General features: G+C 33.7%; 1 long non-coding RNA gene across 1 annotated transcript; it reads left to right on the top strand.

The window, feature by feature from the left end:
- Nucleotides 1-250: 250 nt before the first annotated feature.
- Nucleotides 251-1,804, top strand: LOC145131901 (uncharacterized). Its single transcript, XR_013717833.1, has 4 exons — nt 251-508; nt 857-900; nt 1,188-1,262; nt 1,420-1,804. It is a non-coding gene; the product is annotated as an uncharacterized LOC145131901 (long non-coding RNA).
- The last annotated feature ends 13,936 nt before the right edge of the window (nt 1,805-15,740 follow it).

Below are 15,740 nucleotides of genomic sequence, written 5' to 3'. Positions count from 1 at the left end.
GTTTTATCAAAAGCTAAAAGCTAGAAGCTCCTAAACGCTTCCAAAAGCTCAGTGCCAAACACGCCCTATAAAGGAAATCCTATTATTTCTAAAAATAGATTGAATATAATAATATTATTTTTTTTAAGACGTACAAACCATTAAACTAATAGTACAAATAATCACTAATAAAATAATTTTAAATTTTAAATTGTCTAAACTTATAAACTAAATGTACAATCAACCAATAATGCATAAAATTTGACTCAGTTATTTAATACAGGATGACATATCTGCAAATTTATCTCCGTTCTGGCCGCCGATCTCGCCCCTTTCAACTAATTTGATCCACAACACCACCACATACGCGTTATATATCTTTTTCTCTCTTTCTTCCTTCAATCTCTGATACGCACCCTAAGAACTCCACAGCTTGATGTTTTGTTTCTCGCTGCCATCATCACCAGATACCACTTGATGCCGATGTTTTGCTCCATGGCTTTTGATTTTAGGGCTTATTTGAGAAAAGGTAATGATTTTAGGGCTTATAATCGCACCATAAGCACATTCCTCTCTCTCTCTCTAGATTCTGATTTCACAGCTTCGGTTGTTTTGTTTTATGATTTCACAGGTTTTGCAAAATTTGATTGTCATTTGATTGCCTTCAGTTTTTCATCACCCTTATTATCGCCACATAAGACCCTTCATAAAACACGTCTTGAATAAACCCCATATTCGAGTTTTTTATTTTTAAAAGGCTATATTTTCTCTGAATATTGGGTTTTTTCTTTTTATCAATATTTTATCTCTAAGGCTACCTCCAGGTCTCCAATTACAGATTTTCCGACTAACTCATGTTTTCATCCCGATTTTGTAGGAGGCTTGGACGCATGTAAACCAGATACGACAAAGTCTAACCAGGTAAATCAACTATGGATCTGGATTTGATTTGATTTTCATTTGTGTTTTAGTTGTTTCCATAGATATGGTTTTGATTTTGGTGATGATTGGATACAAGTCTGGTTTTATGTTTCATTGACGGATTTCTTCTCCAGATTCGGGTGTAAGATATATTACTTTTGATTAAAGATATTCTCTTCACAAGAAACTTCAGATCTAAAATCTTACAACCTAGAAACCTTTTGTACCAGAAAGTCATATTATTAGAATAAACATTTATTAACATGTTATCTCTTCTTATTCTTCAGGTTAGATTTAGGAAACCAAGAAGCAGAGGTGCTTAAATTCTGGATTTGTTCATCCTTTGGGTTCTTAAACTTTTTGTAAGTGAGTTGGTTTTTAAACTGTTATAATATTATTATGCTTTATTTGTTGATTATATTGATTCTTATTTCATGGTTTTGGGATTACTGGTATCATTATTCTTTTGATATAATTGCTCAATTATTCAAGGCTTTGGGACTTTTGGTTTTGTTGTAGGAAGTGCTAATGGAGGTTGCTTAACTGTTGATTATTGGAAGTGTACTACAGAAAAATATTGAGATCAAGCTTACATGTTGATGTTTAACCTACTTCTCTCTCTCTCTCTCTCTCTCTCTCTCTCTCTCTCTCTCTCTCTCTCTCTCATACACACATCCACTTCTTTCCACCTTTATGCTCATCAGGTACGTATCCATGTGATCATGAGTTAGATGTGATTCTATGAATAATAGTTTGTAATTTCTTTTTTTGGGAATACACATGGTCGATCAAGTGGTTAGCTCTTGAATCGTGTACGGTGGGATTGAACCAAACTTTTATTGAAATTTTACATGGATTAAAGGATGCTCAAATTGAATGTGAATAGCCTTGGTATTTTTCTGGAGTTTTTTTTGAAGTTAAGTGTATTTTGGTCATATATTAAATATACCAGAAAAATGAACTCAAAATATTGATGAAATATCAAAAATTTTGGATTTATTTGAATGGTATGATATTAGAAACATAAACTTCTGAATTGTGTTGCTACTTTAGTTATGGCATCACTACTTTGCTTTTTATATCAAAATCAGTTGGCCCGGTTAATGTTAATTGGTTGTGGCCAGGGTATCACTACAACTTCAAGTGACACTTTTATATATTGTGGATTATAGGATCGTACGCTAATTTATTTCTTTATGCATTATGAAAATGAAAGTAGGATGATATATGAGTAAGTTACATGAAAGTAAGATGCTATATTGAACATTGATTTTGTTTTGTATAACAAGGGAGGTTAATGAATTTTTCGCAAGATGCTGGTATGTTTTTGACAAAATTGCAAAAATGGTCCATGTGGTATGCAATTTTTTGGGATTTTAGTCCAAACCATGACTTTTTTGGATTGGTGGTCATTTTGGCCATGTTTGTACGTAGATTTGGTCCTTCGTAAAATTGAAATGACTATAATGCCCTTCTGTTATAATTTTTTATTTTTTTTATAATTTAAATGAAAAAGAAAATAAATAATTAATTTGGGTCTCTCTCTCATACACACACACACCGCAGCAGAAATCAACAACCTATGCCTTTGTTTCATACCTTCCCTGCTAGACAAATTATCCCATTTTTTTTTTTGTTGTTTTCTTCCTTCGCCGGATCTGTTAGCCACGATCGCAGCCACATTTTTCGTGCTCCCTTTCCTGTCAAACAATCCAACCAAACACCCGTATTCGCTTCATCTGTTGTTGCTTGATTTCCCCCGGATTCGCTGCTACCGGCGACGAGGAGTAGACCCAAAAGGAACATGCCGGAAATCTATTGTCCCATCCACCGTTCCGTCGACTGAAAAACCCAACCCAAATACACCAAGAAGATCGCCAATCTGCCTGGACTTCTCCCTTCGTGTGTGCTGCCGTGTCAGAAAGGAAGAGACGACGACGACAGTCGTCGAATGCTGCCTCTGTTTCCCCTGATTCTGTTCAATCGCTTCCACCGAATCACTCCTCCCTTCGCCTTCTTCCTCTTCTAATCCCATCACTCCACTTCTGATCGCATCAACCCCAGACCTCTGAAGGTCTCACTTCGTCGCTATTGCTGCTCGCGACACCCATTGGACCCTTCATTTTCTTCGGTAGTTGACCACCGGAGCACGCCACTCGGGTGCGATGGTTCTACAATCGTCGGACGAGAAAGAGAAGTGTAGTGGTGGTAAGTTATTAACTGGATTCGTTTGCTGGTAGCGATTATACACAAAATAGTGAATGGATTTTCCTTTTTGATTTTGGGTATCTACTGGAAGAAAGAAAAATAAAGAAGAAGGGTGGGTGGGGAAGAAGACGAGAGAGAGAGAGAGATTTTGTATTTATTTATTAATTATAAAATGGTTAAAAAAGAAAGAAAAATGAATAATAAATATGTTAAGGGTATTTTAGTCTTTTCAATTTGAAAAAGGACCAAATCCGCAACGAAACTAACTCAAAATGACCACCAATCCAAAATAGTCGGGGTTTGGACTAAAACCCCAAAAAAATGCATACGACAGGGACCATTTTTGCAATTTTGTCTATGTTTTTTAATTTGGGACATGAAGGGTGGTGGAAATATTACTAAAGATCTGGTTCTTTACAACTACACAAATGAAGAGGTAAAGGCCATACCTAATGATAAATTTACCTTTTTAATATTTAGTGTCTCTCTTCCATTATACTTATTCTATCATATGCTAATTGGTTGCTTATGTTGGAACGAATAAAGAGTTAAATAGACAATGGTTGGTTCCTTTGTGTTAGCGGTAAGAATACATTTTTTTTGGTTGTTTTGATATGGTGGGGTGGTTTTAGGAAATTTGATTCTGGTGTTTGTTTGACTTCTTTGTATTATTAAATAAACTATGCTTTAGACATATTGTCAATTAATTGTAAAACCATTAAATTAAATTTCAATTTGAAATTACTTTTTGTTGGTTAATATTTTTGTTATTATATTTGATTATAAACGGCATAACCTAATGTCCTAATTACACTACTTTTCATTTACCTTTTAATTAAATATTTTTCTCAAAGTAATGATTATATATATATATATATATATATATATATATATATATATATATATATATATATATATATATATATATATATATTCTTTAAATTCTAATCACGTCGTTTATAAAGTTAATGAATCTTAAATTAACAGTTTATGTTTGCTCATGGTTCAATTTATACTTCTACGTACTTAGTACTCAAAGCATATATGAAATAAAAATGTTTATGTAAAATCAAATGAAAAATATGAACATTACATACATTTATCACTATCATTGACGGAAGCTTTAATTTTGTGTTCTTTTAGAAAATATTTTTGAAAAGCAACGATTCATTATATGCCCATACAACCATATTGATTACAATTTGGATATGGTATATTCACGAAAATAAACTATTCCACTCTCTCCTCTATTTAAATTAATAACAGGTTTCCGAACGAAATTAATTGCCAAAATTAACTATTCTCGCCCGCCACTTTGCGCGGGTATATATATATATATATATATATATATATATATATATATATATCTTAATCCTACAAAACCAACTGTTACCATACAATATATAGATATATTTCCGACTTGGATATCTATAAATCCTCATACTTATACACACTCACCCCAATTGATCCTCACAGATCCTAGTCCACGATTATCTGGAAGATAAATTGTTTAAAAGAACGGGCTTGACTACACCGCTAAGGGCTTCCTTTGTAGGTGAAATTCATAAAGGCACTCGTGCCATCAGAGTATTTGATGAATATGGTGTCTCATTTCATCTACGCTTGTGGGTTATGAACCCACACTAGCAAAGTAATTCACAAGACCGTCTAGAATGATCAAGTGTTGTCATCTTACTCTGGGAGATGACAAGACATACCATTATAGTTTCCTGATCTGGACCTACCATTTCTAGCCGTCCAAATAGGAATATGATTTATACTTCGGTACGTATTTTCATACAATCAAAACCTGAAAGAGTCACGGTACAGAACTCTACTACCCGTTCCTAACTTACACACACATAATCCGAATGAGACTACCCAATATCAAATTGAATTGAACTAGGCATTTATAATATGTCTTATCTCATTAACATGCAAAACTATTAGGCTTCTATTACCAACGCTACTTAGACAACACTATCCTAATTCAGTATATATATTTAGCACAAAGTATTTAGATATTAATATATTTATATCATTTTCTCTAATAATACTTTTATTATTATTATTATTATTATTAGGTAATATATATATATATATATATATATATATATATATATATATATATATATATATATATATATATATATATATATATATCTTAACGCATATAGAACCATATCTGGTTTGCATGTACTATATCATCAAATACATTTCTAACACAGATTCTAGACAATACGCTTATAACTCACATATAAACATTTTCACATATATTTAATACTTTAGTTAATATTTGTATAAAATCATGTTCATGAAAGGGACTATGCACTCACCTGACTTAGGTAAATGACTTGGGTGGTGTTTGTTTTTTGTCCGCATATCTTCTTGGCCTCTTCTGTCTGTACGGCGCAGACATTAGCCTTCGCAGACTGTTTGTTTTTCTGAAGACTGCAAACCTAAAAATGTACGCGTGCCCTCTTCTTGGCGCAGATGTGGATCATAGTCTTCTGACATCTTCAGGCATCTTCTAGACTAAAAAAACACATTTATCTTTATTTTTCTTTTAGTTTTTTTGAATTTATATTTATTCCAACTTTATTAGTGATAAATAATTTGAAAAAAAAAGTTACAATACTTAAAAAAAAGTTCGACGACAAAAACATGATATTTTTGAAAAATTTATAAATAAAAATTTATTACAATAATGGTCGTTGAAGTTCTTTATATAAATATGAAAAATAAATCATAATATATTATAATATTTTTTGTGCTAAATTTTATAAAACATTATTTAATACAGTATCGTCAATTTCTTAGAAAAATATTTATGTCACGTTTTTAATTGATTTAATTGAAAAATCGAAGTTTATTTCCATCCATTTATGTATCAAATTCTTTGATTCCTAATTACAATGTTTAGGTATAACTTTGCGACCAATTGTTGGTTTTTATCAAATATATACGTTAATTTGTGTTATTTTTATTTTCACTTTTTATACAATAATACATAAAAGTTTATCTAAATTTGTTAATTATTTATAAAAAAAGTCATAAAAATATTAAAAAAATCACTTTGTAGTTAAAAAAAAATCAGTTTATTTAGATTTTAGCTTATTTTAGTAGCCTGCAAATGTTAAAAAAACAATCAGTCTTCTTTTTTCAGACTGCAGACGTTTGATCCACCTCTTCTGCTGCAGAGGTCTACAGATGTGGTCCGCAGACTGCAGACATTTTGCCTTAGAAAAAACAAACAACACCTTATTGATTTGGATAACACTTCGCCTAACACCTTAGCTTTTCCTTTGACGTGACCTAAGTATGATTAATACTGAGTCTTAGTCTAATGTTCCTGATGACTAATGATAGTCTAGATTCCTCACTAATCCCAATGTCTACATCAAGATCTATAAAGTAAGGAATAAGCAGGTATGATCATATTGGAGGTAGGGTCCGTTTGGTGTACAAAGTATACTGTTTGGAAATCTAACTTTAAATACCTCACTAAATCCAGCCTAGACATCACTCCCGTAAGTAGATCAATTAGTATAATGACTTGTAATCAATAATAAGTCTTATTTATAGGTTCATAATAACGACTATTAATATAAATATAAGTTACACTTGAAATAAAATAAGTGTAGCTTAACTTATAGAAATTTCATGAAAACCGGGAAATTGTGTGAGCAAAATCTCGACCCGAAAGCTCTATCTCTCATATACTCTAGGGCCTCGCTAAAGTTGGCGGAAAATAGAAAGTAAAGGGTTTAGGGGTAAAAGGGATTCCAGAGGATTCTGGGTGGAATTGGTGTGAAAATGAGCTGAAAATCGAAGAATATATAGGGCTGGAAAGGGGCGCGCCGCGACCTTTTTTAGGGATGGTGAAATTGTTGTGGGCCGCGTCTGTTGTAAAAAAGCGTGCCACGCCTCTTGTCAGCGCGCTTAAAAACTTTAATTTTTAAAAAATCCGTATCTTCTGCAGACGAGCTCCATTATTTATGTTCTTTATATCCACGCGTAACTATCAACGAGATCTACAACTTTCATTTAGACTCTCTCGGCTAATTTGCACTTTATTTTTAAAGTTATATTTTTATAGGCTTAGTCTGTTAAAGTCCGTACGAAATTCATAACTCCTTCATACGAACTCCGTTCTCGACTGTCTTTGTATCAACGGGTTCATATTCACGAAATATTCAACTCTTGTTGATATTGTTTTAACTAACAATCAACCACTTTGAATTACAATTTTTGTGTTAACACACTTGCGTTGAAACTTTGGAAAATCATAACTTTCTCATACAAAGTCAGATTTGGACATTCTCTTTATGCATCATCTTGGTTTTACAATTACAACGACTTTTACTTAGGCTAGTAAGCAATCTATCAAAATTCACTTTTTACGATATGCATAAATGTGTCGGTTTAATTGCGAAACTTCAAAGAAGCATAACTTCATCATACGAAGTCGGATTTCAGAGTTCTTTATATGCACGGAATCCTTGTCACGTCTACTATAACTTAATTGAGACTACCCAATATCAAACTTAATTGACCTAGGCATCTATAATATGTCTTATCTCATTAACAAACAAAATTATTAGGCTTCTAATACCAACTCTACTTAGACAACACTATCCTAATTCAGTGTATATATTTAGCACAAAGTATTTACGTATTAATATATTTCTCTCTTATTCTCTAATAATACTTTTATTATTATTATTATCATGTTATATATATATATATATATATATATATATATATATATATATATATATATAGAACCATATCTGGTTCGCATGTACTATATCATCAAATACTTTTCTAACATAGTTTCCAAACAATACGCTTATTGCTCACATATAAACTTTTTAACAGATATTTAATACTTTAGTTAATACTTGTATAAAATCGTACTCATGAAAGGGACTATGCACGCACCTGACTTAGGTGGATGACTTGGTGATTTGGACAACACTTCGCCTAACACCTTAGCTTTTCCTTTGATGTAACCTAAGTATGATTAATACTGAGTCTTAGTCTAATGTTCCTGATGACTAATGATAGTCTGGATTTCTCACTAATCCCAATGTCTACATCAAGATCTATCAAGTAAGGAATAACCAGGTATGATCATCTTGGAGGTAGGGTCCATTTGGTATACAAAGTATAATGTTTGGAAATCTAACTTTAAACACCTCACTAAATCCAACCTAGACATCACTCCCATAAGTAGATCAATCAGTATAATGACTTGGAATCAATGATAAATCTTATTTATAGGTTCATAATAACGACTATGAATATAAATATAAGTTACACTTGAAATAAAATAAGTGTAGCTTAACTTATATAAATTTCATGAATACCGGGAAATTGTGTGAGCAAAATCTCGACCCGAAAGCTCTATCTCTCATATACTCTAGGGCGTCGCTAAAGTTGGTGGAAACTAGAAAGTAAAGGAACTAGGGGGTAAAAGGGATTCCAAAGGATTCTGGGTGGAATTGGTATGAAAATGAGCTGAAAATCGAAGAATATATAGGGCTGGAAAGGGGTGCGCCGCTACCTTTTTCGGGGATGGTGAAATTGTTGTGGGCCGCGTCGGCTGTAAAAAAAAGCGTGTCGCGCCTCTTGTCGGCGCGAGTGAAAACTTTAGTTTTTTAAAAAAGTCGTATCTTCTTTATACGAGCTCCATTTTTTATGTTCTTTATATCCACGTGTAGCTATCAACGAGATCTACAACTTTCATTCAGACTCCGTCGGCTAATTCTCACTTTATTTTTAAAGTTATATTTTTATAGACTTAGACTGTTAAAGTCCGTACAAAATTCATAACTCCTTCATACGAACTCCGTTCTCGACTGTCTTTATATTGACAAGTTCATATTCATGAGATATTCAACTCTTGTTTATATTGTTTTGACTAACAAACAACCAATTTGAATTTCAAATTCTATGTTAACACAACTGCGTTGAAACTTCGGAAACTCATAACTTCCTCATACGAAGTCACATTTGGACGTTCTCTATATGCATCCTCTTGATTTTACGATTACTACGACTTTTGTTTAGACTACTTAGGATATTAAGCAATCTATCAAAATTCACTTTTTACAATATGCATAGTTGTGTCAGTTTAATTGCGAAACTTCAAAGAAGTATAACTTCATCATACGAAGTCGGATTTCAGAGTTCTTTATATGCACAAAATCCTTGTCACATCTACTATAACTTTTTTAGAAGATTATTTGTCAAAAATAACTTTTTATCAGAATGTAGTTTTATCCCTTATCGATAAATTCTCTAAAAGACTTATAATATGTAGTTTGCGACACGCGAGACTACAGATTTACCCATTCAAGGGTTCAAATTATAATAATTATCATTTATTATATCTTAATTGTCTAGCTCGAAGTTGCGGACGTTACAATTATCTCTTCCTTAGGATGATTACGTCCCAAAATCATCAGCAAAACATGGCTTGTATATTGATCTGCATGTTACCTTTCCATCCTAGGTAATAATCGTATCTCCTATGTCTTTCCAAACAAGTATCTAACTCTTAGACTTCTTAACTGTTGGTTGTGCTTAACCTTGCATTCGTTCTTCATTCTTTATTGGACCTTCAGTCCTAACTTCGAATTAAAATTTTGATCTTCATCGGAGACTCATATACCTTGTAGAACATACTTAATTTATGATAAGGTCTTTACTCCAGCTACCATAACAAACCGAATGGTTATGCTCTAATGCCCTCCTATCGCTAGATGTAATTGCTAGAATCAGGTCTCTTTGAGTTAAACTCCAATGCAAAAGATACCTTCATTCATGTTCTAATGTGGTACAACCACATTTTTGTAGTTAGCATCTCTAGCTACTGGCTACTTAGCTTTAATGAAGGCTGCAATACTTCTGTTGATCGCTTCGATTACTTTTTCCTTCAATTTCTTGACTAAATCCAGATACTACATCGAACATGGTTCTCTGAACCAAGTAACTTACTTTGTAGACATTGATCGGACTCGATATTGACCATTAGCGTTGGTATAACATTCATGTTCTTAGTCATTACCGAAACGCTGGTAATGATGGACATGAACAAAAACGAATTCAACTACTAGTGTCGTAATAACCTTGTAACTTTCCCTGATCCAAGTGCATGTCCTGTGCTTCTGGTAGTATAGGCCTCTACTACCTTTCATACCTACTTATACGCAGTCCAAGAGTTGTCCCGCAGTTCCCAAGTCACCATACAAGAAAATTACATAGCAACTTAACACGTGGGATAACATAACATAATTAGAGATTTTATAACTTCTGAAAATGATTACATTAACTTTCGAAGTTCACAACACTCTATGAATCTTACATCAGGCCACATAACCTACTACTATATGTATAGGACGACTACTCCACATATCAAACTACGGATAAGCAGTTTCCTCTTCTTGATCCCTTGCAGTGTCATTCGCTTCATCAAGGATTATATGGAATGCTCTTGCCTTTGGCTTTGTGTAGTGACCTGGTTATGATGACGAATGTGGAAATGTAAAGATTAAGTGAATCAATCAACCATAAATAACACAAGGAGTAAATAATTCGTTTAACTCGCATTAATCTAGCTAGCTATTATAATGTAGGTTATGTAATAATTCTCTCACTAGACTAATCTCACATATGGTTATTACTTCAAATGGGAGCCACTCGCTTCTTATTTATAGGAAAGGCTAAACCCATTACACATCCAAAGAGGGTAAGCCTCATCCAAGGATAACTTTGCACCATAACATTCTCCCCCTCAAAGTTAGGATTGGATGTCCTGACTTCAATATCCAAACGAGCTTCAAGCGATCAAGACCAACTTCCCCTCGAAGTAACACCGGTTTTCAAATCCGCTTTGAAAAAGAATATCCAATAACCTTCGAATACCCATTTCAACATTCCCCCCTTTTTATAATCAACAAATGAGTATAAAACCCACAAGAGTATGAGAAGCGCTCGAGGAATAAACCTTATGAAACTCCCCCTCGATGTGTGACAAAAATGAAACCACGAAAATCTTGCACGGAAAACAATCACGAAAAGTAGAGGAAAAAATCTTCAAAAGTTGGAAAGATTTCAACTTTTGGGTGAAAGTTGCAAGAAATTCGAACATTGGGTAAAAACTGTCACAAATACTACAGGGACCCGTTGCAAAAAATCAGCTTCAAATGCGAAACTTTACCCCAAATGCGAAATTAGGTATAAAGTGACATTTTGCATAAGCTTCAGGGATTGAATTTGAAAGAATATTCCCACTTCACAGAAATATACCCCCACATCAAAACTGGGTATAAACTGTCAAAATGCTGAAACTGTAGGGACTATTTGTGAAACTATCATGTGTTCTTCCCCAATTCGATATGGATGGGAGAAAACACAAAAATTGAGTTCGACTCTTAAACAAAATACCGTTCAACTCGATTCGATTCCTGACCTATCTGATTTCGACTCCAAGCAACTGATGGGTTTTGAGCACTACATCAATCCTATGGTGTACATGCAAACCCTAATAACTTTGGATCTAGTTTGTCTAATGAACATGCAATTGATAATCCAAAGCCATAAACCCTAGATCTAATAAAACATAACTGAAATTAGGGTTTAGATCTTACCTTTGATTGTTATATAGCAATAACAATCAATCCTTGCTTCAGAAAGCTTAGTGCCTCAAGTGTTGCACCTCTAATGGAGTCACAAACACCACTAAGCAACTTGGATGAAGAGGGAGGAGAGAGGAGGCACCAAAAACGGCTGGAAACCCTAAAGGAAGTGTTCACCACGTTTTTGGGGCATAGGGGTCCTTTATATACATGTAGGCTATTAGGGTTTTCAACTAGGAAACCCTAATCTGACTGCTTAGGCCCTAAGCAGCCCATGGACTCCTTTAACATATCCCTTGGACGAATTCCTTATGGGCCTCCTATAGAATTCGTCCAACCTATATTATTTAGGTAATCCATAGCCCAATTGCAATTATCTTATAATTACAAATCCAGTCCCCTAAGTTTAATTAATCTCTTTTAGCCACAAAATTAAATCTTAATTAATTCTTGACTAATATTAATTAAACAATATGATTTCTCCTTTAATATATTATTCTCATAATATATTAATAAATCATAATTAAACCTTTATGTCCTTAATTCATCCTACATATTGCTATGGTGAAGGCAACCCAAAAGGACCATGCTCATAATCGGGTCAAGTACATACCAAAATAGTTATGGACTTAGACACTAATCCAACAGCAACAACCAACACCAGTCGAAAGTAAGCCTCTCGACTCGAACAACACAAAAGAAGTTTCGATCCAATCATTCCCAGATGCGAAAGAAGACATGAACAATAGTCGAAATCACGATGCTAGACTCGAACGACTCCAAATGATCATTCAATTTCGACTCCAAGATAACAACTTTCGATTCCTTAAGCTTTTACCAACCGAAATCCAAGTCAAAATCACTTTCGACTCGAGCTCAATTTCTTTAACAATCAAACCCAAACTTTAAACTTTTCGACTATGAAATCTAGATTACTTTCGAATTCAAGTAAATCCAAATCGAAATCACTTTCGATTTCGTTTCCAAACATTATAATAGAGAAAAAGCTTTAGTTTCTTCTTCTTGAATCGACAAAAGCGAAAACACTCATTCTCTGTGTCGAAACCATTACATCACCTCCAATATCGAATTTATGATATTGATTCTCCAACTCAAAATCGAAAATCCATTTTCGTTTAGTTGTAACCATCCAATTTCATAGAAATAATTGTTTCCACGTCTTCATATTCGATTTTAAAATCTCTATACATTCAAATAGAATATCATAACAACTATTTAATTTCAATTACAAGCAAGCTCTAAAATTGAGAATCAAAATCAATATTCATCACTTGATGTTATCTTAAGAACGATTCATACTTCCAAATCAAGTCAAACTTAAACAACAAGTTGATTGATACAAGAATTCGACTGATACGAGAACGAACACTCATATTCAAGAGTGAGACAACCATTTCCAATATGAGAATCAACCTTCAATTCGAGTAACACTTGTATTTCAGATGTTGTGAATTTTGAAACAACACTCTGAATTAGATTGAATATGCTATAATAGATCAATCAACACCAATTGAAATGATGAACATTAACGAATTCCAAGTTTGGGCTTGTTGACAAATCGATGAACAATAAATGTTATAAGAGCCTGGACTTGAATTTGAGCAATTCTGGATCGAATCTTCAACCATCAATTATCCATATGAGTTTTTGGAATCCATTTGAGGTTGAGAATTTGATAGAACTCCTTGATAATTCTTTTCCTATTTGCAATGCATGAATCATACAAGGAAGATCTAGGTTCCTTGGTTGGAATTAAGAAATCTCCAAATTGCACATTGTACCACCCATGGAACTTCTTCTCATTTCTCCAAGATCTAACTTCATCTTCATAACGAATTTGAGAATCTTCAACAATTTTGGTTTTGGAATTCGATTCCATAACGGAATTTGATGATTTTTGCTTTGGAACCCAAATTTTCTTCATTGATTTCGGCTTTAAAACGACATTTGAAGAAATTTGTTTAGAAACCCAAAGTTTCTTGTTTTTGATCTTCTTCTTCTTTTTCTTCTTCATCTTTTTGTATCTTGAATATTTGAATTCAAGAAAAACTTCATTCTTCACAACTTGAACTTTTCATTTTTGAATCAAATCTTTTGGAGTTTGATACATTTGAAAATCTTGGATTGAAGGCTTTCTATATGACACCATTCCTTCAAACGAATCACAAGAACTCAAGCAATCATCGGTTTGAACTCCAATTGAACAAAAGACTTTCACAACTTCATGAGAATCACATTGAATTCCTTTATCTTGAACTTCAAGAACATCATGAACATGGTGAACTTCTTCGAGAACATCTTTATGATCTTCAAGAACATCTTCAACAAATTCAAGAGCATGAAGATCACTTGGATCTTCATTTAAAGAAACATATTGCTTTCTAAACAATTCTTTTTCTCTTCCCTCATTTTTATTTCAATCCCAAACTAACATATCCATTGCTATATCAATTAGATTTTTGATCTTACAAAGAGGTTGAAAGATCAATTTTCCAGAATCATCTTTCTTGTTCCCATAAGAAATCAAAGTATTCCATGTAATTAATCCACCTTTCAACAATAATCCATAATATTGTTCTTCATTGACTTTTTACTTGACATCTTCAATCATCATGATCCAAGAATCATAATCCAAACACACCATCTTTGCTCAATTAACAAAAAAGATCACAAGAACTTGGATATTTTTAGAGAGAGAAAGTGAATTTGAAAGAAATCTCTAGAGAGAGAAAGCAAAATTTGAATGAACTTCTAGAGAAAGAAAGCAAAATTGATCAAAAATCTAGAGAGAGAAAGTGATTTCGGCATGAATTCTAGAGAGAGAAAGAGAAAATCACATGAATTCTAGAGAGGTAAAATCGAATTTGAATCACGATCAAAGAACAATTCGATTTCTAGAATAAAAAATACTCTAAAAAAGGAAGAACTTACAACAATTTGTGATTCACCAAATCAAGTTGTCATCATGGATCAATTTCTTGAAAACTTCAAGCACCCGCTCTGATACTAATTGTAGTGACCCGGTTATGATGTTGAATGCGTAAACCCGTTACACATCCAAAGAGGGTAAGCCACATCCAAGGAGAACTTTGCACCCTAACACTTTGGTGGTGCATTTGGCCTTGCTGCTTCGTTTTTCTTTGGGAAGTCATTCCTAAGATGTCCTTCTTCTCCACAGTTAAAGAGTACCTCCTTCTTGGTTTCACATTCATTAGCATACTGACCGGTCTTCCCACATTTGAAGCAGGTCACTTCTTTAGTGCATTTACCAAAGTGCTTTCTTATGTGCTTGTCGCACCACTTCGTCTTGTTATCTCCTTCGGTATTCTTGTCGTTGGGGATAGACTTCGAGAATCTTCCATTCTTATTGGATTTCGAGAGTCCTTCATTCTTCCTCTTCTCACCAATTTCAGCCTTGTCAATGGTTCTTCTTTTAATCATGCTCTCAACAAACCTTGCAGCCCAGATGGCTACCTCAAAAGTAGGAGCCTATTTTTCTGGTACAGAATACTCCCATGGTAGTCCCTTAGAGTACCTATCAATCTTGGCTAGTTCGTCGGGGACTACACACTGGGAAAACTCCATTTTGTTAGTGAAAGCATTAGTGTACTCATTAAACAGTTATTCTTCCATTTTCAATGTCAGGAGTTGATTCTCTAACTCCAACATGTCTTCAGTAGAGCAGAATTTGTACTTGAAGTGGATCAAGAATTCTTCCCATGTTAGTTGCAACAGCTTATTAGGACTTAGAGTTTTTCCCAATGTATTCCACTAACGAATCCCTGTACCTTTGAATTGTCTCACAACGTAGATGGTTTGCAACTTGCCAGTACAACCACATGTAATGAAAGCTAGCTCCATTTCCGAAATCCAATCCATGACTCAATCTGGATCCTCTTTCCCACTAACGGATGACGGCTTGCAAGTAGTGAAGTCCTTATAATTTCATTAGCCTTTGGGTTCGTC

This window comes from Lactuca virosa, chromosome 1 (assembly GCF_052849685.1).
Source record: "Lactuca virosa cultivar CGN04683 chromosome 1, Lactuca_virosa_CGN04683_v6, whole genome shotgun sequence".
Lineage (NCBI taxonomy): Eukaryota > Viridiplantae > Streptophyta > Magnoliopsida > Asterales > Asteraceae > Lactuca > Lactuca virosa.
This window is presented reverse-complemented; position numbering and strand designations above follow the sequence as displayed.